Below are 25,939 nucleotides of genomic sequence, written 5' to 3'. Positions count from 1 at the left end.
GTGTTACACTAGGATAGAGTTAGGCCCTGCACGGCTGTTTGTTTGCCTCCTTACAGGGACCTGTAAGTGAAGAGCAAGATCGCAGTACAGGATTAGCAATGGTGAGCATCATCTGTGTCCGTCTGTCCCACTGTCTGCTAGTTCCCTGAGCGCCGGTTCGGTGGATCATGCACGGCCGTGCGAGGTCCAGGGTACACCTCAGCGTGAGAGCGCTGGTAGGTGAAAATTGGGTGGCTGAGGCTTTGTGCCTGTGATGACCTTTTACCCAACCGGTGAAGGTCACCGCAACCCCTGGGGTATCCTCTTTTCCGGTGGAAGAAGAGTTGATACCCCTTAATTGGTTCACTTATCTTCCTAGCTCGTCTGTCGTTAGCTCCTGGAAGGGGATCGCCGTGTCTGGGTTCAAGTGCAGTTTCCAGGTCCGTTGAAGGTTCCGCGACCTGAAGGAGATGGTGCGGCGCCTGTTAAGTAGTAAGTCTACACCTGCACGGCAGCAGGAACTACACCACACCGCCACCCTCACAGTAAACAGACCCCTATAGCTCCATCCAAGGCTTAGTAAATACACCCGTAAGTCACTATTTCAGAGACTAAACAATTCGGCTCCTACAATGTAGACTCCGCAACATTATAAATTGTTTTCTTTTTCAGGACCTGTAGGTCCCTCTGTCATCCGTCTCAGCAGTCGTACAACCTGACCTGGATAGGTTACTGTCAACCAATATATAAGCAGCAATAAATGTATTTTCAAAAATAGGTACTATTTCACATAACCTGGCCTGGATGGGTTGCTTTTAACCAATGTATAAGTAACAATAAATGTATTTTCACAAACATGTACTATTGAAATGCTTATATATTACACATCAATTTGACTATCACACTGGATCATGTGAACACAGAGGAACAGCCGATATACATATACATATATATGTAGTTCAGTACGTGAGGAGATCTCTCTGCTTTAAGATAAGTCGGGTTTATTTCCTTACTATTTATCATTTAAAGAGCGCAGGGGAAGGGATATCTGGAAATTTGTTTCCCTAGAGTCTTTCCCCAACTGCTTATGTGGGTGGTATCCTCTGGATTCCCGCCGCATACATAATATACAGTAAATACAGTTAATATCTATATTCTGCTTCTGCACATAACTATACGCTGGAACATGCGATCTTTCTCTAACCAACACCGGAATGTTACCCTCAAAATACCTTACAGCTGAATACTAGACATCACCTTCCAACCTTTATCTGACCCTTCCTATCATGCAAAGGCGAATCTCTTAGTCCAGGAACTGTTTAAACTATTAATACTCGCTGATGTGGTGCAAGGGAACTATGGGTACAAAATGCACTATTTGGGTTAAATATGTAATGTTCTAATAACCCTCTACGCGCTCACAAACTCCGCCGTAAATACCCATATCACGCGCTAAGGCGCATGGCCGTGGGGAGCTACTTTACGCAAATTGCATATATGTGCACGCACGGCAGACTGAGTGCACGCGCAGCGGGCATGTGCATGGGATTAGTACAAGGTATATGCATTACAATATTTTTCGACTTTGACAAGTAATATACGTGTTAATTACTCCTGCTCCTCTGTATACAGAAGTTCAGCTCTAGCCTGGCAGCAGTTCACTGCATGAGGCGGAATAAAATAGGCAGGGGAGCAATTCTGCTTTTGGACAGTAGGTGGTGCTATCCTCTAAGCTTTCCTTGCATAATAATGTCTGGCTTAATATTAGGATGCTGTCCTGTCACTGTCTCACTCCTGCACTGAGATCACCCTCGCTGCTATAGTTGATAATCCTCCTTAGATAAGGCTGGCAGATGTTAGTAAGGGGAAAGCACTTGGACTACCTTCCCTCCAAATGTTCTCTGAACTGTAGCTGTCCTTGCTTTGCAAGCTAGGGTCAGGCGTCACTAGTCAATGAGGGCTGATGAGCAAGTATGGGCAACACTAGTGTAGGGCTCTTCTTGTTATTGAGGACTGAATGGCCGTATGCTGAAGGGAGAAAGATACTCAGTGGCCGAGGCTGGTAGTAGTTGGGGCCCCACTGACAAAAGATTTATTTAATAACCGTTTCTTATATAGCACAGAATATTCTGTTGCGCTTTACAATTAGAGCAACAGTAATACAACAAAACTGGGCAAAACACAGACATTGAGGTCGGAAGGCCCTGCTCGCAAGCTTACAATCTATTCAGAATTGCGCATTGATACACAAGGATATATGCTACCTATTGCGTAATGGTCCACCAGATTTATAGGTTCTTAATGGGTTTTATGATATGATCACCCAGCAATGTTGGCCAAGGGTCAGGAGCGTGTGAGAGTAAAGAAAGACAAAATATGTGAGGATATGTATACTGTACAGAGAGTATGTAAATTATATGTTCCCTTTTCCTTCCCACCATTTGGAAAGTTATTATGTAGGGAAGGTGCTCTGTGTGGTTAGCTGTCACTGGACAGTTTTGGCTGTAATGTGTAGGGCAAAAGTACTCATATAATCCCTTAGAAAAAAAATACTAAAAAAAATTATATTTTAAGAGCATCCTTGGCCACACTGCAGTCCAGCACACAGCAATGTGTGCTGGGCTGAGGAGAAGAGCTTCAGCTGCTGCTGCCATGTAAGGAGGGGGAACCTGGGCCCTCACTGGGACCCTCCGTCAGACCTGGGCCCAGGCAATTTGTACCCTCTCCTCCTCCCTCTCTGCATCACTGGCTAGAGGGGGTGGTCTTCAGTATGCCGAATGTCGGGATCCCGGCGCACAGTATACCGGCGCCGGAATCCCGACACCCGGCATACCGACAGATATTCTCCCGCGTGGGGGTCCATGACCCCCCTGGAGGGAGAATAAATAGCGTGTCACGCGTAGGGGCTCCTTTGCGCTTGCCATGCTGTCGATATGCCGGCGGTCGGGCTCCCGGCGCCGGTATGCTGGTCGCCGGGAGCCCGGCCGCCGGCATACCATACTACACCTGCTAGAGGTACCGGGCTACCTCTACTGGCCGTGTTGCGCTCCCACAGGGCTGCCTAGGATGCTGCTGCCGCGACTTCTATGGAGCCGATCCACGCTCCTCATACATGGTCCTGTAACTTTCCACCTTCCCGCCGGGCACACTCTGATTAAACCCCTTGGTTCCTTGTGTCCCGGATGTTTCCCACTCTGTCTCTCCTCCCAGGGCTGACCAATCAGGTAGTAAGGCTGACCGTACTCCCCTCCTCATTGTAGCTCATGTTTCTTGTAGGAGGGAACAAGACTGCAGGTTACTGCACCTATAGCTGGTAGTCCAGTAGCACACTGTCTGTTACAGTTCTGCCAGATTGCAGGATGTTACCTATATAGTACTTAATATGGGCTAATATAGGTCCAGTGAGCCCTGGGGGGTACCACATTGGTGTGACAAGTGCTGTGTGGGTCTTGACAGTGCCATGTAGTTGTGACGAGTGCTGTGTGGGTCTTGCCAGTGCCATGTAGTTGTGACGAGTGCTGTGTGTGTGTCTTGCCAGTGCCTTGTGGGTGTGACCAGTGCTATGTGTGGCCAGTGCCATGTGGGTGTGACCAGTGCTGTGTGGATGTGGCCAGTGCCATGTGGATATGACCAGTGCTGTGTGGCAGTGACTAGTGCCATGTGGATATGACCAGTGCTGTGTGGCTGTGACTAGTGCTATGTGTGGCCAGTGCCATGTGGGTGTGACCAGTGCTATGTGTGGCCAGTGCCATGTGGGTGTGGCCAGTGCTGTGTGGATGTGGCCAGTGCCATGTGGATATGACCAGTGCTGTGTGGCTGTGACTAGTGCCATGTGGACATGTACTGTATACACTATCAGCACCAATATCTCCCTAAAGTCATAAATGTAGAAAAATTGCATCATTGTGTGAGGAAAATAGAAATATAATTTTAATACAATATAATGGGAATGATACATGGTGCACCAGCCAATCAGCTCCTAAACATGAGCATTTCTATAATGGGTGCAATATGTGCGGTGCACATGGGCCTCTGGATCCAGGAGGGGCCCACACCACACACACTGCACCCATTTTTAATACTTACCTTTCTGGCGTCTAGCGTCGGGTGCTGCAGTCGCAGCAAAAATCACCGCAAAAATGGCCACCACGGATGCGCAGTAGTGGTTTTCGCCAGTGCCGGATTTTCGACCAGGCGAAAAAACAGCACTAGCATTGAATAGGTCAAAGTTACATAAAACAGACTGGTCAAAAAACGGCACTTATTGAATACCCCCCTAAGTAGTAACATCCAGCAATAAGAAAACAAAGGGTCTGTACTTAATATGTGGTATCCTCATCAATTCTATTAATTATACATGTCTACTACAGCAACAAAAAAATAGTTACAGAGGGGGACATGCATCTAAAGAGTTGGGAAGTGGATACGTTGCCCATAGCAACCCATCAACTTTTAACTAGAGTTCTATAGTACATTCTATAAAATGCTAGGTACAGTAGGAGCTAATTGGTTTCTATGGAAACCTTCTCCATTTGTCCACTCTTTAGAAGGTTTTTAAAACTTTTTATACATCTCCGACAAAAGAACCCTTTAGGGAATCATAAGAGGGTCCAAAACTCACTCTTCAAGGTACCCTGATGTTCTGTTTTTATGGATAACCATACTTGGGCACAGGTGACTTAATTAGTACCACAGTAAATTTGATTTGACCATCTGTGCTCATCCATGAACATCCTGAAAGCCTCTACTGTAAGGGTGCTATGAGGGCGGAGTTTGGAAACCACTGAAATAGGAGAATATGACTGGAACAGACAGGCATCCTATAATGAAACATTTTTCTTTCACATTATGTTTGTAAGTAAAGCAAAAAAACAAGCAACTAGGCAAAACAATGTTGCACTGCATGTGGTGCGGGTGTAACATGTGCAGAGATCTTTAGATTTGGGTAGGGTGTGTTTAAAACTGAACTCTAAACTGCAGTTTAAAAATAAAGCTGTCTAACATTTGTGGGCTACATTCAAAAGCAGCCAGTATTTACCCTGCACAAAAAAATATAAAGGTATTTCCTCCATTTGCATGGCAACATGGTTTGTTCCAGACACAAAGTTACGTGCTTTTTTTGCTTTAATTAGAATCATGAATTAGGCCCAATGCCTGTACAACTATAGTGCTATATTGTTATAATCTTCTTTACCTGAATTTGTATTTGGTGCTGCTGATGTGTTATACCAAGCTTCAAAGCCAATATATTGTCTTTTTCCATCACTTCGGAACTCAATGCTCATTACATTAGCTGATGAATGGTAGGTGGTGTTTACTGGCTGACAAATGTTTCCCAGCACAGAACTTCCAAGAGGTCCGTCATATATTGTAACTGAGTCATATATACAACTTGGGTGATTTTCCAAGCTGTTAAAAGAAAGAAGACAAAAGATAAAACAGGTATTACCAGAGAATGCAAACAGAAAGGTATGTATTTTCTGATTATATAGTATGGTGGCAATAGGTTCTACTACTATTGGCCATTTAAATCTAAGGGATCCATTTCTGAATGAGTTTCAGCTATGTAAAATTTGTTGCATATGATAAATGGTTCTCCAGCCAATCAGCTCCTGTCATGTGTTTGAAACATGACAGTTAGGAACTGATTGGCTACAGCACCATTTATCATACGCAACAAATTTTAAATAGTTAAAACTCATTCATAAATATGCCTCAAAACTCACTTGTTCCACCTCTCCACAATGTACATTATTTCAGATGCAGTGGTGAAGTAACAAAGGTACCAGCAACAGCAACTGCAGCCATACTAATGAGGCCCGGAGACTCAGCAGTGATGCCCAAGCCTGCTTGTGACTGTTCAAACCACAGTACTGTAAAATATCTTTAGTAGATATTGGATTCTAAACCATAAACTGTGTGGCTTTGTTTTGCCAGAGAATTGAGAGCTAGAACTTCTTGAATGTGTGAGTCCAAGTAGGAGGCTCAAGGAGACAAAAAGGAGTAAGGAAAGACAAGAGATAGATGGGGACAGGGTCGGATTAAAGGAGGTGCAATGGGGCAGCTCTCCCAGGGTCCCCACACATTAGGGTCCCCACACTCTGCCATTTCAACTGAAGCAGTGCCCCTCCATTGGCTCAGCTCTTCAAAAACAGCAACCGCTAAGTCGCTCCTCTGTCTACACTCAGTCTCATGGGATAGTGAAGTGAAATCCCGTGAGATGCTGACTCTGCCCAGGATGCTGCTCCGTAGCGTCCAGGTAATATATGTGTGTGTGTGTGTGTGTGTGTGTGTGTGTGTGTGTGTGTGTTTTAACTGTTATCCACATGGGGAGGCGGGTGCTCAGGAGTGTTTGGCAGCAATTGTAGTAGTGGAGGTACCCACAACTTTGTTGTACCTGGGCCTCCACCACCCTTAATCCGGCCCTGGATGGTGAGATGTATCAAACTCTCTAAAGAGGAAAAGTTGCCCATACCATATCAACTTCTACCTATCATTTATTAAGTGCCTTCTAAAACATGATAGCTAGAAGCTAATTGGTTACGATGGGCAACTTGTCTACCCATCCTCTTTAGAAGGATTAATACTTCTCCCCCACAATGGACAAACATAGGACCTGGGTAGTGGCAAAAATGACAACAGATATGCGGGAAAAATAAAATGAGGGGAGCAGAGACAAGAGCTTTGCTTTCTTACATCACTTTCTTACAATACTGTTCAAATAAATTATTGGATTTTAATGGAGGCACATGATTAAGGCTGGGTGCACACTGGGCTATATATTGAGTATTCGTCAGGACAGCCAACAGATAGTGAGCAGGTCAGTGGGTGTGTACACCCAATATGTCTGTGAACCATGTCATTCACAGACATATCACATCGGCCCTGTACAATATAGCTGCAGATATATTGGCACATTTGGTTCTGTGTACGAGCGACCCGCCATAGGGGCTGCAGGGACTGGTTGTAGGCTCGACATAGGGACTGCAGGGACTGGTTGTAGGCTCGCCATAGGGGCTGCAGGGACTGGTTGTAAGCCCACCATAGGGATTGCAGGGACTGGTTGTAGGCCCACCATAGGGACTGCAGGGACTGGTTGTAGGCTCGCCATAGGGACTGCAGGGACTGGTTGTAGGCTCGCCATAGGGACTGCAGGGACTGGTTGTAGGCTCGCCATAGGGACTGCAGGGACTGGTTGTAGGCTCGCCATAGGGACTGCAGGGACTGGTTGTAGGCTCGCCATAGGGACTGGTTGTAGGCATAACTGCCCTCTGCAGATCTGATAATCTCCCAATGCCTCAGAAAAAATTATGGCCCTCATTCCGAGTTGTTCGCTCGGTAATTTTCTTCGCATCGCAGCGATTTTCAGCTAATTGTGCATGCGCAATGTTCGCACTGAGACTGCGCCAAGTAAATTTGCTATGCAGTTAGGTATTTTACTCACGGCATTACGAGGTTTTTTGTTCGTTCTGGGGATCGTAGTGTGATTGACAGGAAGTGGGTGTTTCTGGGCGGAAACTGGCCGTTTTATGGGTGTGTGCGAAAAACGCTACCGTTTCTGGGAAAAACGCGGGAGTGGCTGGAGAAACAGAGGAGTGTCTGGGCGAACGCTGGGTGTGTTTGTGACGTCAAACCAGGAACGACAAGCACTGAACTGATCGCAGATGCCGAGTAAGTGTCGAGCTACTCAGAAACTGCTAAGAAGTGTCTATTCGAAATTTTGCTAATCTTTCGTTCGCAATTTTGATAAGCTAAGATTCACTCCCAGTAGGCGGCGGCTTAGCGTGTGCAAAGCTGCTAAAAGCAGCTTGCGAGCGAACAACTCGGAATGAGGGCCATTGTCCCAAATGTGACCCCCACAGACTTGAAACTCCCCCAGGCTCTTAATAAAAATAATGCACCAAAGCTGACGCAATGACTGAAAATCCCCTAATGCCTAAATGAAAATAATCGGTGTCACCTGCTGTCTCTTCTGGCTGGCCCTATACCCAACCTAGTCCGAGCTCCTCCTGTTCTGCAGCTGCCTGTACAGTAGCCCGTGGTGCAGCAGGGGGGAAAGCTAACGACAATGCGTCCGCTAACATTTTTGACACCCACAGCTTGTGCTCCACTGGAGCCGCCCTTGCTACACCCTAACTGCAATGTCTAACTTAGTCTATCAGCTGCCAAAAGAGTATGCATAGTCGCCTATACAGTAGATGAATACATAAACACAAATACTCACTTTATATTTTGAAAGGTGAGTTCTACTGAAGTATTTGGTGCTGTCCGGATTTCCCATACACATTGGCTGTAGGGAGGGTAATTGCTGGGATAGAAAGGGCTCGATATTACACCAAAGCTTTGAGTCCGTAGACCGCCACAACTGTAATTCCATTCTGTAACAGCAAAAGTATCTTAGAACATTTACATTTCACATTGCAGTACATGAGTCTCTAAAGAAAAATCTCGTTCTTCCTAACACCTGGTATGATTTTAAACAAAGTAATTACAGCATAACTTTAAAGTAGTGCCCCATAATCATTATTTACAGCCATAAAGTATTTCCATAGAACTAAGATCACTATTGAGAAACTCCAACAATTAGTTATCATGTTGCCATGTAAAAGTATAAGGGGCATATTCATTATCCTTTAAATGTCACAATTTCTACACTCCGCAGGAGATGTAGAAATTGTGACATCCGTCAAACTCCAGAAAAGTATTTTTTCCAAAGTTTGATTGTGAAACTGTTCGCCATCCTGAGATGGCCAACAGCTTCCGAATCTCTTCACAAGATGCAGTTTACACCTTGTGAAGCACAGGAGGGGGGTGAGTGGGGGGGTCCGCCGCTGCACTGACAAGCCGGCCAGCCCTGGAAGCCAATGCCACAGGTGGGAGGGGGTGTGGGGCGGTCGCTGCTGAGTCGGCCAGCCCCGTCAGCCAGACTTACATACTGCGGGTGGGAGGGGGTGCAGAGCGGCCACCGCTCAGCAGGCCAGTCAGATATATATATATATATATAGAGAGAGAGAGAGAGAGTGAGACAAGAGTGCTGGAGAGGAGAAAATTATCACTTTTCAGTTTTTTGGAAGTGATCATTTTCTCATGGGGGCATAAGGAATACTGAAAAAATTGTGATGGAATACAATGAGAATTGAAAACTAAAAATTTTGATTGCACAATTTTTTCATGATGAATATGCCCATATATCTGTCATTTAAATGCATATAATAATTTAAATAGAGGATCAGCTCTAATTGCAGATATTGTACGTTAGCGGGTAGCCTCAATGTCCTTTTCCCACTGTAGCATTATCTGATGGGGATCCGGTTAGGATCCCGGTGATCGGGATCCAGGCTGTCAAAATACTGATGCCAGAATATCAACACATAACGGAATGCCGGTGCCAAAATCCCAACAAAGATCATAATCCCAGTGCCAGCATCAGGACACCTGGGACCCGATCCCTACACTGCGAGGCCGCCAGAGAAGTAAGCAACGGGGGGGGGGGTTAAATTTAGGCTGTGGGGGGAGGGATAGGATTAGGCTGCATCCCAGGGAGGTTTGGGTTAGAATGTGGAGAGGGGGGGTAGGGTTAGGCACCCCCGGGGAGGGTAAAGGTTAGACTGTCGGGGGGGGGGGGGGTTAGGGTTAGGCTTGCAAACAACAAGGAGGGTTAGGAAGCCATTGTGGGAAGGTAAGTATACTTACCTTCCCCTATAGAGATTTTGATCATCGGGATGTCGTGGTCGGTATTCTGACCGCCAGGTTCCCGTCAGCCGGGATATCCATCCAAACCCGTCTGATGTAATATTAGAAAAATTTGTGATATTACATTAGCACTATGTAGTTCTTAGGGGCTGATGTATCAAGCTGTTTCCGCATTTCTTTTCTGCGATAAGCATGCTTATCCCAATATTTGTTTTTCAGTGTTAAGTAATAAGGTATAAAGCAGATTTTTATCTATTTTTTTTTTTAGATAAAAATCTGGTTTTCTCTTATCGCAAAAAGCTTTCCAGTTCTGTTGAAGTCTAATGATTATGAGAAGAATATCATGTATCAATTAATCCAGGCTGGTTTTTATCACAAAATGTGATACATATTTAACAGTAGCTATACAAGGCGTAAAATGACTTTAATATAGCTTAAAATAAATGTCTTCTTGTCTGTTATGTATGGGTCTATTTGTTTTAGCAGTTTTATTATTAATAAAAATAATAAAAATGTATATAAAAAAATAAAAAAGGCACACAGCAATAAGGCGCACAGCAAAAATATAAGGGTATGGCTTCATAGGGAAGGGGCGTTTCCACATAATAGCACCAACTTAAATTATACCACACAGTAGTGTCTGTCAGTCACATTAGACAACATAGTAGTACCCCTTATGCACATTATGCCATGTTAGAGCCCCTCAAAAATGTTGCACCAGGTAGAACCCCTTACACATGTTGCGCCAGGCAGAGCCCCTTATACACATTGCACCAGGTAGAGCCTCTTATACATGTTGCGCCAGGAAGAGCCCCTTACACATGCTGCACCAGGTGGAGCCCCTTATATAAGTTATGCCAGGTAGAACCCCTTACACATGTTGCGCCAGGTAGAGCTTCTAATACACATTGTGCCAGGTAGGGGAGAGAGAGAGAGTGTGAGTGAGTGAATGTTTATGTGTTGTCACTCACCAACTCGGCTCTGTCCAGATGCAGCAGTAGGCCCCCAACTCATCTATTCTAGAAGCTGCACTTCACTACAAGGAAGCATCGGGCAGGGTGTGACAGTGGGACGCAGCTAGCCAGGATCAGCAGCCAGTGCAGTGTGGGCAGTGGGCAACACCCTGGGAGGCCTCCCTGCTAACCCGCGCAATGCACGGAGGCTTAAATGGCTGCACCACCGGCTGCCTCCCAACACAAGGGTGCAGCATCTTTCACCGGGACAGGACACAGGGCCACACCTCTGCACCACTCCTGGACTGCATGGAGGCGTGAATGGACAGGCCTCTGGCTCCAACCAGTCATGCAAGGCTGCAGCGTCTTTCACTGAGATGGGACATAGAAAAAAAAAAACAAAGCCGGCGCATGCACAATAAACAAATGTGAAAAATGTATCACATTGTGATAATATTTAAAAAAACAACATTGCAAAAAAGGTAATTCTTCTAACTGACTCTAAATATCGCATTGATTGATACATGTCATGCTAAAAATAGATCATAAAGCAGTGAAAAGAGAGGAGAAGTGAGCCTGTGGAGAAGTTTCCCATGGCAACCAATCAGCTGCTCTGAACAATTGTATAGTATGCAAATTACGAATGTTACTTCAAAGCTGATTAATTGCCATGGGAAACTTCTGCATGGGCTCACTTCTCCACACTTTTCACTGCTTCATGAATACACCCTTATATGTGAGATTAGGTGGGAAAAAAATCTGTTTTAAATATGAAGGAATAATACATAGCCCCATTATCTTTTACAATGGTGTTAGTGCTTCTCAAATCCAATCCTTGCGACAAACTCACAGGGCATGCTTTCCAGGTCTACCCTCCAAAATTTAATGGGCATATGCTTCTCTCCATATAGTGCAGACTAGCTTAGCTGTATTTTTATTTTCCCTGCTGCCGCATATCCCACTATTGCTGTACCACCGGCTCTGCTCCATCAGGCTCTCTCAATGCGCCTGCGCACACAGGACCAGCAATCAGACACCAGTACATGCGATGCATCAGAAAAGAGCTCCACTCCAACTTCAAACAGAGGACTACAGCAGAGGAAAAGATCGCTTTACCGAAAAGGTGAGTGTTTTGTTCATATGTTTGTAAATCCAGTCATAAGGACACAGAGACATGTGAGTTCACTGCTGTGCTGTTTTTATTCCATCACCAACTCCAGGCACACTGCACACTGGACCACCCACTTCCCAGCATCCTCCTGGTCCCAGGGACCATCACTGAAGATTCAGGCTTACACAGATTAGTAAGGGAGTGTCTACAAATATTAAGCGTTCTAATACACTAACATCACATCCTCTTTTCTTTAAAGATAACCTTGTACGCTTCAATGCAACAATTAACAATGTCATATTAAGAACATCATCTAACACGTTTCAATGAGTCTCTCAGGTCTGCGTATTTCCCTTTTGGGTCTTTCATACACTGTCTGTGTTTCATCTACCATGTTGGACCTTTCTAGAATCGTGGTTTGTTCGCCATTATGAGGATCATCATACATGTCAGATGAAGGGTATTCTTCAGTCATGTTGTCTTCATTATGGTTAGGTTGAGATCTTAAATCCACCAGATTTCTTCTTACATACATTCAACGCTCTGTAAGTATAGTATAAGATCTTGGTGCTACTTGTGCTTGCACAATACCTTTCTGCACCCAAATACCTTTCTCGTGATCTCTGAGACGGACTTGGTCACCTGATTTTAGATCAGGTAAGCTTTTTGTTCGCCTGTCATGGAACAGTTTCTGTTTCGCCTGTTGACGTTCCTTACTCAGTCTGACCAACGCTGAGTTATGTGTATTAAGCAGTTCATCATGTATCGGGAGATTTGCTCTAATCCTCCTACCCATCAGCATTTGTGCAGGAGAAAGTCCATTCTGTAAAGGTGTACTGCGGTAGATTAAAAGTCTTTTGTAGAAATCTTCTTTACCTTCTTGAGCTTTTTTCATGAGACTCTTTACAGTTTTTACTGAACTTTCCACAAACCCATTTGAGCGTGGATAATGGGGACTTGATGTAGTATGGACAAATTCCTACTCATCAGAAAATTGTCTAAATTCATCACTGGAAAACTGAGGACCATTGTCAGTGAACACTTCCATAGGAACACCATGCCTTGCAAGGATTGACTTCATGCAATTGATTACGGCTTTACTAGTAGTTGTATGTAGTGTCTTCACCTCAGGGTAGTTAGAGTAATAATCAGTCACAACAATGTATGTTTTCTCATTACAATCAAACAAATCTGCGCCAACTTTCTGGTACGGTCTCTCTGGCACTGCGTGAGGACTCAGTGGCTCGACTTGTTGTTTCGATCTATGTGTAAGACATAATTCACATGTAGCTGTAGTCTGTGCTATGTCTTGGTTCATTCTTGGCCAATATATAACTTCACGCGCTCTCCGCTTACATTTTTCTTCTCCTAAGTGGCCTTCATGTATCTTGCACAGCATAGTTTTTCTTAGTCGTGAAGGTATGACAAACCTATTGCCTTTGTAAATAATACCATCGACAACTGTAAGGTCACTGCGGTACATCCAATAATCATGGATAGACAGCGGGCATGCATGTTTTTCTGCTGGTCAACCTTTCAGAATGATATCTTTCAACACTTTCATTATGTCATCTATCTCAGTTTCTTTCCTAATCTGTTCTTGTCTTGCAAGAGACACTGGTAGAGAAGCTACAATCAAATTAACATAGGCTTCTATCTCTTCATCCATCAGACTTTTGGAACCTTCACTTTTGTCCACAGCACGAGAAAGTGTATCAGCAATGTACATGTACAGAAATATGAGAAATATGATGTACACTTGCCAGGCCGATACAGCAAGTGTACATCATATTTCTGTAGTCTGATAAGCATTCATTGAATTCTCATGGGACAGTCATGTAATGATTTAGTCATGATAGCTACCAATGGCTTGTGGTCAGTTTCCACTGTAAATGTTTGACCATACACAAACTAATGAAATCTCTCACATGCATATGTGATCGCTAGAAGTTCTTTTTCTATCTGAGCATACCTTGTTTCAGCACTTGTCAGTGCTCTTGATGCATAGATTACTGGTTGCCATGTATCCTCATGTTCTTGTAACAGCACTGAGCCTAGGCCAAATTGCGAAGCATCTGCTGAAATTCTTATTCTTTTCGCAGGATCAAAGAATTTTAGCACTGGTTGCTCTGTAATGATCTGTTTCAAGTTTTGCCAACTTTCTTCTTGTTCATGTGACCACATCCACTCATTATCTTTGTCCAAGAACCATCTAAGAGAGGCTGTTCATTCAGAGAGTTGAGAAATAAACTTTTCTAAGTAAGTAATCATTCCTAGGAATCTTCTGTTGTCGTCTTTGTTGTTAGGACGTTCCATGTTCACTATGGCTGATATTTTCCTTGGGTCTGGTTTTACACCTTGATCCGAGACCACTTCTCCCATAAAGGTAAGTGTATTCACCCTAAATTCACATTTGTTCTTGTTTAGCTTTAGATTCACTTTCGGGACAAGTTCCATTACTTGTCTCAATCTAGAATCATGTTCTTCCTTTGTAGCTCCCCAGACAATAAAGTCATCCATCATTGTTTCAACACCTGGAATATGTTCAAAAATCATGTGTATCTTTTTGTGATATACTTCTGGAGCAGACAATATTCCATATGGTAGTCGAAGAAATCTGTATCTACCTTCTGGTGTATTAAATGTACAAAGCTTTGAGCTGGCCTCATCTAGCTTCATTTGCCAGAATCCTGAAGATGCGTCCAATTTACTGAACCATTTTGCTCCTGCAAATTGCGACATGATTTCATCTCTGGTTGGTAGTTTGAAATGTTCTCGTTTAATAGCTTTGTTTAAATCTCTGGGGTCTAGACATATTCTGAGTTGTCCATTTTTCTTTTCAACAATTACTAAGGAGCTTACCCATTCAGTAGGCTCATCAACTTTCTGTATCACACCCAAGGCTTCCATACGATTTAACTCTTATGTCAGTTTTTCTCTCAGCGCAAACTGCACTTTTCTACAGGGGTGTATCACTGAAGAAACTTGCGTGTCTATATATATTTTATGCTCTCCAGGCAAACAACCTAGACCTTCAAACAAGTCTCTGTATTCTGTAAACATCGATTTGCAGTCATCTTCTACTTGTGATGTCACCATAAAAACTTTCTTTAGCAAGCTTAGTTTCTCACAGGAATTTAATCCTAGAATCGGCTGCACATTTTTATCCACAATCAGTAGAGATGTTTTAAACTGTTGTCCCTTATATTTCAGTGTCACTAAGCATGTACCTTTCACAGGAATTTCCTCCCCAGTGTACCCTGTAACTTTTACTTTGGCTGGATGAATTGTAGGTTTTACTTTAAAAGTCTTATAGTCTTGAAACAATATTACATTCACCTATGCGCCAGTATCAAGCTTAAAGGGAATGACAATCTTGTTAACAGTTAAAGGGACAATCCATTCTTTCGTATCTACACTGCAAAGTTCAATGCAATCCACAAAGAATTCCTCTGTTTGTTTAACAGCATGCACTTTGGTTGTTTAACTTTTCATTTTACAGCATTTGGCAAAGTGATTAAGTCTACCACATTTCATTCAGGTTTAAGCAGGGCACATTTTAGGATTGTGAGCATTTCCACATCTACTACACATTTCCTTGTTAGACTGTGGCTTAGACTGCTTAATTCTTGAGAATGGAATTTTGCTTGGCTCTGTTTTCTGCACTACCTGCACTACAGATTTGCTTGGCTCTGTTTCCTGCACTATATCTGCTTCCTTGTGTAACTTTTTGGCTTGAAATCTAGTTATTTCTGCAGATCTGCACATAGTCACTGCCTTTTCTAGTGTTAGGTCTTGCTCTCTCAGCAATCTCTCTCTGAGTCCATTATCAGGTATTCCACAGACAATACGATCTCTAATCAGTGAATCCTTTAAATCACCAAACTCACAGGTTTTACTGAGTGATTGCAGCTCTGTAACATACTGATCAAATCCATCTACAGACTTCTGATCACATGTGAAAAACTTATATCTTTCATATGTCACATTTTTCCTTGGCACAAAGTAATCTTCAAACTTTTGCATTATAGAAGATAGCACCATATTATGCCCCTCATCAAACTGAAAACTATTATAAATGTCCAGCACATCCTCTCCTATTACATGGAGGAAAATGGCTGCCTTAGTTTTGTCAGCCTCTGTATCAGCTCCACATGCAGCAAGATATATATTAAAACTTTGCTTAAATCTTTTCCAGTTTTCAGACAAGTTACCAGACATCAGCATGCCGGTTGGAGAAGCGAGTTTATCCATGGTTACTCACTGTTTGAAGAGAGGAGCACACGGCAGGCTTTGCAGACACTGAGAATCACAGCCTTACAGACTTCATCAGGATTCTTTCACACTCTGAGAGCACTAGCAGTCCAAGTTAAACTTCTTCTGGACACCATGTTTGGTTCATATGTTTGTAAATCCAATCATAAGGACACAGAGACATGTGAGTTCACTGCTGTGTTGTTTTTATTCCATTACCAACTCCAGGCACACTGCACACTGCACCACCCACTTCCCAGCATCCCCCTGGTCCCAGGGACCATCACTGAAGATTCAGGCTTACACAGATTAGTAAGGGAGTGTCTACAAATATTAAGCATTCTAATACACAAAACATCACAGTGAGCATGCATGAAATGTAACTCTGGGGTTGATGCATGATTGTTCACTATCTGTGAAAACAGTTACTGCACCCTTTATCTCCTTCAGTGGTGACTTTTTTTAAATTGGCCACACCTCCCAGGGCAGGTTTGAAATTTTTTTACCTGCATTTTGCCAGGGGTTTTACATGCAGTGTCATGCTTTTTGCCAGGGGTTTTATGCTCAGATCCATGCTCCTTGCCACAGGGAATGCTCATTGCCTTAGGGAATGCTCATTGCCTGGGGGTAGCTAGGGATGGCCATCGACCATCGATGATTCAAAATCATTGATGGTCTATGACCGATGTCGAATACTTTTACCAATGATGGGGGAGAACCAGATGTTTTCCCGCCATCAATGGCTCAGTGCTACCGAATATTTTTTTTAATGAAAGTGTCAGGGCACAGAGCATATCTCCGCCCTCTGAGACACACACTAAGCCACGCCCCTGTGATGTTAGTGTATTAGAATGCATAATATTTGTAGACACTCCCTTACTAATCTGTGTAAGCCTAAATCTTCGGTAATGGTCCCTGGGACCAGGGGGATGCTGGGAAGTGGGTGGTCCAGTGTGCAGTGTGCCTGGAGTTGTTGATGGAATAAAATAGCACAGCAGTGAACTCACAGGTCTCTGTGTCTAGATGACTGGATTTACAAACATATGAACAAAACATGGTGTCAGAAGAAGTTTAACTTGGACTGCTAGTGCTCTCAGAGTGCGAAAGAATCCTGCAGCAGTCTGCAAGGCTGTGATACTCAGTGTCTGCAAAGCCTGCCATGTGCTCCTCTCTTCAAACAGTGAGTAACCATGGATAAACTAGCTCCTCCAACCGGCATACTGATGTCTTGTAACTTGACTGAAAACTGGAAAAGATTTAAGCAAAGGTTTAATATATATCTTGCTGCATGTGGAGCTGATACAGAGGGTGACAAAACTAAGGCATCCATTTTCCTCCATGTGATAGGAGAGGATGTGCTGGACATTTATAAAAGTTTTCAATTTGATGAGAGGCATAATATGGTGCTATCTTCTGTAATGCAAAAGTTTGAAGATTACTTCGTTCCAAGGAAAAATGTGACATAAGAAAGATATGTTTTTCACATGTGATCAGAAGTCTGTAGATGGATTTGATCAGTATGTTACAGAGCTGCAATCACTCAGTAAAACCTGTGAGTTTGGTGATTTAAAGGATTCACTGATTAGAGATTGTATTGTCTGTTGAATACCTGATAATGGACTCAGAGAGAGATTGCTGAGAGAGCAAGATCTAACACTAGAAAAGGCAGTGACTATGTGCAGATCTGCAGAAAAAACTAGATTTCAAGCCAAAAAGTTACACAAGGAAGCTGATATAGTGCTGAAAACAGAGCCAAGCAAACCTGTAGTGCAGATAGTGCAGAAAACAGAGCCAAGCAAACCTCCATTCTCAAGAATAAAGCAGTCTAAGCCACAGTCTAACAAGGAAATGTGTAGTAGATGTGGAAATGCTCACAATCCTAAAATGTGCCCTGCTTATGGTAAAACCTGCATGAAATGTGGTAGACTTAATCACTTTGCCAAATGCTGTAAAATGAAAAGTGAAACCAAAGTACATGCTATTAAACAAACAGAAGAATTCTTTATGGATTGCATTGAACTTTGCAGTGCAGATAAGAAAGAATGGATTGTCCCTTTAACTGTGAACGAGATTGTCATTCCCTTTATGCTTGATACAGGTGCGCAGGTGAATTTAATATCGTTTCAAGACTATAAGACTTTTAGCATAAAACCTAAAATTCATCCAGCCAAAGTGAAACTTAGAGGGTGCACTGGGGAGGAAATTCCTGTGAAAGGTACATGCTTAGTGACACTGAAATCTAAGGGACAACAGTTTAAAATATCTCTTCTGATTGTGGATAAAAATGTGCAGCCGATTCTAGGATTAAATTCCTGTGAGAAACTAAGCTTGCTAAAGAAAGTTTTTATGGTGACATCACAAGTAGAAGATGATTGCAAATTGATGTTTACAGAATACAGAGACTTGTTTAAAGGGCTTTGTTGTTTGCCTGGAGAGCATAAAATAAATAAAGACACGCAAGTTTCTTCAGTGATACACCCCTGTAGAAAAGTGCCGTTTGCGCTGAGAGAAAAACTGAAACAAGAGTTAAATCGTATGGAAGCCTTGGGTTTGATGCAGAAAGCTGATGAGCCTACTGAATGGGTAAGCTCCTTAGTAATTGTTGAAAAGAAAAATGGACAACTCAGAATATGTCTAGACCCCAGAGATTTAAACAAAGCTATTAAACGAGAACATTTCAAACTACCAACCAGAGATGAAATCATGTCGCAATTTGCTGGAGCAAAATAGTTCAGTAAACTGGACGCATGATCAGGATTCTGGCAAATAAGGCAAGATGAGGCCAGCTCAAAGCTTTGTACATTTAATACACCAAAAGGTAGATACAGATTTCTTCGACTACCATATGGAATATTGTCTGCTCCAGAAGTATATCACAAAAAGATACACATGATTTTTGAACATATTCCAGGTGTTGAAACAATGATGGATGACATTGCTGTCTGGATATCTACAAAGGAAGAACATGATTCTAGATTGAGACAAGTAGTGGAACTTGTCCCAAAAGTGAATCTAAAGCTAAACAAGGACAAATGTGAATTTGGCGTGAATACACTTACCTTTATGGACGACGTGGTCTCGGATCATGGTGTAAAACCAGACCCAAGGAAAATATCAGCCATGGTGAACATGGAACGTCCTTGCAACAAAGATGACGTCAGAAGATTCCTAGGAATGATTACTTACTTAGGAAAGTTTAGTTCTCAACTCTCTGAATGAACAGCCTCTCTTAGATGGTTCTTGGACAAAGATAATGAGTGAATGAACAAGAAGAAAGTTGGCAAAACTTGAAACAGATCATTACAGAGCAACCAGTGCTAAAATTCTTTGATCCTGCAAAAAGAATAAGAATTTCAGCAGATGCTTCGCATTTTGGCCTAGGCTCAGTGCTGTTACAAGAACATGAGGATACATGGCAACCAGTAATCTATGCATCAAGAGCACTGACAAGTGCTGAAACAAGGTATGTTCAGATAGAAAAAGAACTTCTAGCGATCACATATGCATGTGAGCGATTTCATTAGATTGTGTATGATCAAACATTTACAGTGGAAACTGACCACAAGCCATTGGTAGCTATCATGACTAAATCATTACATGACTGTCCCATGAGAATTCAATGAATGCTTATCAGACTACAGAAATATGATGTACACTTGCTGTACTGTCCCGGCAAATACATGTACATTGCTGATACACTTTCTCGTGCTGTGGACAAAAGTGAAGGTTTCAAAAGTCTGATGGATGAAGAGATAGAAGCCTATGTTAATCTGATTGTAGCTTCTCTACCAGTGTCTCTTGCAAGACAAGAACAGGTTAGGAAAGAAACTGAGACAGATGACACAATGAAAGTGTTGAAAGATATCATTCTGAAAGGTTGGCCAGCAGAAAAACGTGCATGCCCGCTGTCTATCCATGATTGTTGGATGTACCGCAGTGACCTTACAGTTATCGATGGTATTATTTACAAAGGCAATAGGTTTGTCATAGCCGCATGACTAAGAAAAACTATGCTATGCAAGATACATGAAGGCCACTTAGGAGAAGAAAAATGTAAGCGGAGAGCGCGTGAAGTTATGTATTGGCCAAGAATGAACCAAGACATAGCACAGACTACAGCTACATGTGAATTATGTCTTACGTATAGACTGAAACAACAATTTGAGCCACTGAGTCCTCACGCAGTGCCAGAGAGACCGTACCAGAAAGTTGGCGCAGATTTGTTTGATTGTAATAGGAAAACGTACATTGTCGTGACTGATTATTACTCTAACTACCCTGAAGTAAAGACACTACATACAACTACTAGTATACCCGTAATCAATTGCATGAAGTCAATCTTTGCAAGGCATGGTGTTCCTATGGAAGTGTTCACTGACAATGGTCCTCAGTTTTCCAGTGCTGAATTTAGACAATTTTCTGATGAGTAGGAATTTGTCCATACTACGTCAAGTCCCCATTATCCACGCTCAAATGGGTTTGTGGAAAGTTCAGTAAAAACTGTAAAGAGTCTCATGAAAAAAGCTCAAGAAGGTAAAGAAGATTTCTACAAAAGTCTTTTAATCTACCGCAGTACACCTTTACAGAATGGACTTTCTCCTGCACAAATGCTGATGTAAGGAGGATTAGAGCAAATCTCCCGATACATGATGAACTGCTTAATACACATAACTCAGCGTTGGACATACCGAGAAAGGAACATCAACAGGCGAAACAGAAACTGTTCCATGACAGACGAACAAAAAGCTTATCTGATCTAAAATCGGGTGACCAAGTCCATCTCAGAGATCACGAGAAAGGTATTTGGGTGCAGAAAGGTATTGTGCAAGCACAAGTAGCACCAAGATCTTATACTATACGTACAGAACATGAAAGGAAGTAAGAAGAAATCTGGTGGATTTAAGATCTCAACCTAACCATAATGAAGACAGCATGACTGAAGGATACCCTTCATCTTACATGTATGATGATCCTGATAATGGTGAACCAACCACGATTCTTGAAAGGTCCAACATGGTAGATGAATCACAGACTGTATATGAAAGACCCAAAAGGGAAATATGCAGACCTGGGAGACTCATTGAAACGTGTTAGATGATTTTCTTAATATGACGTTGTTAATTGTTGCATTGAAGTGTATAGGGCTTATCTTTTAAAGAAAAGAGAATGTGATGTTAGTGTATTAGAATGCATAATATTTATAGACACTCCCCTACTAATCTGTGTAAGCCTGAATCTTCAGTGATGGTCCCTGGGACCAGGGGGATGCTGGGAAGTGGGTGGTCCAGTGTGCAGTGTGTCTGGAGTTGTTGAAGGAATAAAATAGCACAGCAGTGAACTCACATGTCTCTTTGTCTAAATAACTGGATTTACAAACATATGAACAAAACAGCCCCCTGATTCACATTTGTACTATAAAGCAGGGATGACCATTGATGGGTAAAACCATCAATGGATCCATTCCAGATGCTTTTACACCATCAAGATTATCCATTGATGGTGACCATCGATGGACAGCCCACCGATGGCCGTCCTCCGGGTAGCATTTGCACTGAAATCCCCCCCCCCTCCCTTGTACTCCACTTGGCTGATGTAGTGTTGCGTAATGACACGATCGCATCATGACATCACGATAGCTTCGCGTCATGACGCGATTGAGTCATTCTTCAAAGTCCACCAGCCGAGTGGAGTGCAAGGAGGTGGGAGGGGGAGCAGTGGCATGCCCTGGAAAATTTCCGGGGTAGCCAGCCTGCACAGCGCAGCTGGCCCCAGAAATTTTCCGGCCATACCATTCAAGTGGTTAAGTGAGGCAGTTACCATTTCACTGCATGTATCATTGACCCAGTTTGTGCGTCATGACAGGCGCTCGTAGCGCCCCTCCCCCGTTTCAACGTCATCGTTAAGCTGATGGTGGCGATGTGACCAAACCTATGTATGAAGGGTCCCATCCACTGCCCGGCTTGTAATTTACACCAGGACAGACTGGTGTTGCTGCTGCCCTCTCATAGATTTTCTCTTCCAGTGGCCATTTTGTTTCTTGTTTAATTTTTATTAAAGTTGTGTGTTGACTCTGGATTGCTATGCTGTGCTGAGCTGCCAATGTTAATACAAATAATAAGTAGGGTACGCTGGGAGTGACAGCTGACGAATGGGCAGTACTACTGTGGTTGCCGAAAAGGGGTGCTGAACATGGAGGAAGTGTTTCACTGGTAAGGTGACATAACACTCTCCCATATCAGATCCTGGATTAATAATACATTTTTCGGATATGTGTGCTCATTTCACCAAGATTATGCGCTGAAGTGGGACACGCCATATAAGGATCGAAAAAAGCACTTTAATACATCTACCCCAAAGTTACATATCGCATCAAACTGACGCAAAATACTGTATAGTGAAAAGTAACAATACATAAACACAGAACCACATGAGTAGACCCCTATAACGTGGGTGTAATGATTATAAGTATAAACACCAGCTGGCACTTCACTACCTATTACAGGACTCCTCTCTATTTGTGCTGGGTGGTCTTCAGTATGCCGACTGATGGGATCCCGGCACACAGTATACCGGCGCCGGGATCCCAACAGCCGGCATACTGACACTTATTCTCCCTCGTGGGGGTCCACGACGCCCCTGGAGGGAGAATAAAATAGTGTGGCGCGTAGTGCGCCACCGTGCCCGTAGCGTGGGGCTCATTTGCGCTCGCCACACTGTCGGTAAGCCGGCGGTCGGGCTCCCGGCGCCAGTATGCTGGTCGCTGGGAGCCCGACCGCTGACATATCGTAGTGAACCCGTTTGTGCTTGTATTCTGTTCTTCACACCGCACAGGACATTGTGCTTGTACCCCTGTCACCCACTGTCTCTCCCTGTCACCCACTGTCTCTCCATGCATTCCGCTGTCACCCACTGAATTACGCTGTCACCCCCTGCCTCTCCCTTTTAATTTCTGCCATGTGGCATAATGTGAACTTGGTTTGGGTTGGAAGGTGTGAGGGATGGTGGGCAAATGAAATTTTTGCACCTGGGCCCACATCTCACAAGTTCCGCCACTGGTACAGAGAGCTCCAGAGCAGTAAAAGTCTCTGTAGGGAGCCTATCCGGCATCTGTAGTCCAGACCGTTAAGTCCTTCTCCTAATTCATTCTAACCGTGCTGTTCCCATGCCCTCTGCCCGAGTTTAGCAGCTGCAAGTCACAAGGAAGCTGTACATTTCCCTGCACCATTTGCTGTGTCATACACATACCTCCTAACTGTCCCGATTTTCTTGGGACAGTCCCATTTTTTTGGGACTGTCCCACCCACAGGCCGCAGTGTTGGGAGGCTCCTGTCAGTCACTGCTCTGCTTAATAGAGCAGTGGTGAATAGACACTGTGCATATGCGCACAGAGTCTATTCACTAGAGAGGGAGGGACAGGGGGCATGAGAGCAGCTCACGGAGGGCTGGTCATGCCCCCATAGTGATGAAAAATTGGGGCGTGGCTCGTGGTTGTGGCACTCCCGTAAAGTCACCCCCCCTTTTTTATAGACCACGTCCCCTTGTGGACGGGGGCGGCTTCACTGTGCCATAGTGTCCCTCTTTCTCTTCTCCTAATGTTGGGAGGTATGCATACATAGGTACACGCACAAAGAGCACCACAGTGGCACAGGTGGCTGCAGGGTGCTACTCTTTTAAATTTTGGGCATAAACACAATCGGAAGTGCAGGGTTTTAGAATCCAACGCTTATTACATAAACCTCCACGAGTAGTAATGAGGCAGCACAAGAAAAAGGGGAGCTTCAATGCCCTTTTGTGTTTTCCTAAAATGTACATGTATTTTTCCGCAGCCCCTTATACCATCAGCAGAAATTTTTACTTATTTTTACTTATTTTCCTCAATTTGCACAATCATCAATATAAAAATGTGTGATGTACAGGAAACAGCAAGCAGGTATTTGATACATTTCCAGTTTGCCTTTAGTTGTGCAGAGCATTTGCACAAGACATTTCCTGAAGCATTAAGTGATCATGCTCCTTGGTGGTCATTCCGAGTTGTTCGCTCTGTAAATTTCATCGCATCGCAGCGATTTTCCGCTTAGTGCGCATGCGCAATGTCCGCACTGCGACTGCGCCAAGTAATTTTACTATGAAGTTAGGAATTTTACTCACGGCTTTTTCATCGCTCAGGCGATCGCAGTGTGATTGACAGGAAATGGGTGTTACTGGGCGGAAACAGGCCGTTTTATGGGCGTGTGGGAAAAAACGCTACCGTTTCCGGGAAAAACGCGGGAGTGGCTGGAGAAACGGGGGAGTGTCTGGGCGAACGCTGGGTGTGTTTGTGACGTCAAACCAGGAACGACTAGCACTGAACTGATCGCAGATGCCGAGTAAGTCTGAAGCTACTCTGAAACTGCTAAGAAGTTTGTAATCGCAATATTGCGAATACTTTGTTCGCAATTTTAAGATGCAAAGATTCACTCCCAGTAGGCGGCGGCTTAGCGTGAGCAACTCTGCTAAAATCGCCTTGCGAGCGAACAACTCGGAATGACCACCCTTGTTCTGTACTAAGAAGCCAGATAGATCATTTGCACAAAAATAAGATTTTACTTACCGGTAAATCTATTTCTCGTAGTCCGTAGTGGATGCTGGGGACTCCGTAAGGACCATGGGGATAGACAGGCTCCGCAGGAGACATGGGCACTTTAAGAAAGAATTTAGGTTCTGGTGTGCACTGGCTCCTCCCTCTATGCCCCTCCTCCAGACCTCAGTTAGAGAAACTGTGCCCAGAAGAGCTGACAGTACAAGGAAAGGATTTTGGTAATCCAGGGCAAGATTCATACCAGCCACACCAATCACACCGTATAACATGTGATAACAACCAGTTAACAGTATGAACAACAACAGAGCATCAGGTCAAACCCTTATGCAACCATAACTTAACCCTTATTGAAGCAATAACTATATACAAGTACTGCAGAAGAAGTCCGCACTTCGGACGGGCGCCCAGCATCCACTACGGGCTACGAGAAATAGATTTACCGGTAAGTAAAATCTTATTTTCTCTAACGTCCTAGTGGATGCAGGGGCCTCCGTAAGGACCATGGGGATTATACCAAAGCTCCCAAACGGGCGGGAGAGTGCGGGTTACTCTGCAGCACCGATTGAGCAAACAAGAGGTCCTCCTCAGCCAGGGTGTCAAACTTGTAGAATTTTGCAAAAGTATTTGAACCTGACCAAGTAGCAGCTCGGCAAAGTTGTAATACCGAGACCCCTCAGGCAGCCGCCCAAGAAGAGCCCACCTTCCTAGTGGAATGGGCCTTAACTGATTTTGGCAGCGGTAATCCAGCCGCAGAATGAGCCTGCTGAATCGTGTTACAGATCCAGCGAGCAATAGTTTGCTTTGAAGCAGGAGCACCAAGCTTTTTGGATGCATACAGGATAAACAACGACTCTCTTTTCCTGACCCTAGCCGTTCTGGCTACATAAACCTTCAAAACCCTGACCACATCAAGCAACTCGGAATCCTCCAAGTCACGAGTAGCCACAGGCACCACAATAGGTTGGTTCATATGAAAAGATGAAACCACTTTTCGGCAGAAATTGTGGACGGGTCCGCAATTCTGCTCTATCCATATGGAAAACCAGATAGGGGCTTTTATGTGACAAAGCCGCCAACTCTGACACACGCCTAGCCAAAGCCAAGGCTAATAGCATGACCACCTTCCACGTGAGATATTTCTACTCCACTGTTTTAAGTGGTTCAAACCAGTGGGATTTCAGGAAACTTAAAACCACGTTAAGATCCCAAGGTGCCACTGGAGGCACAAAAGGAGGCTGAATATGCAGCACTCCCTTTACAAACGTCTGAACTTCTGGTAGAGAAGCCAACTCCTTTTGAAAGAAAATGGATAGGGCCGAAATCTGGACCTTAATGGAGCCTAATTTTAGGCCCAAATTCACTCCGGACTGT

At 43.8% G+C, this 25,939-nt stretch overlaps 1 long non-coding RNA gene across 1 annotated transcript in view; it reads right to left on the bottom strand.

Annotated features, from left to right (window-relative positions):
• Positions 1–8,211: 8,211 nt before the first annotated feature.
• Positions 8,212–25,939, bottom strand: part of LOC135056549 (uncharacterized) — a 33,326-nt gene continuing 15,598 nt past the window's right edge. The window contains exon 4 of the long non-coding RNA XR_010244008.1: positions 8,212–8,357. This is a non-coding gene — a long non-coding RNA (uncharacterized LOC135056549). The remainder of the gene's footprint in view (positions 8,358–25,939) is intronic.

The sequence above is a fragment of the Pseudophryne corroboree genome, chromosome 3, assembly GCF_028390025.1.
Source record: "Pseudophryne corroboree isolate aPseCor3 chromosome 3, aPseCor3.hap2, whole genome shotgun sequence".
Lineage (NCBI taxonomy): Eukaryota > Metazoa > Chordata > Amphibia > Anura > Myobatrachidae > Pseudophryne > Pseudophryne corroboree.
The sequence above is the reverse complement of the archived record's forward strand: the minus strand, read 5'-3'. Positions and strand labels throughout refer to the sequence as shown.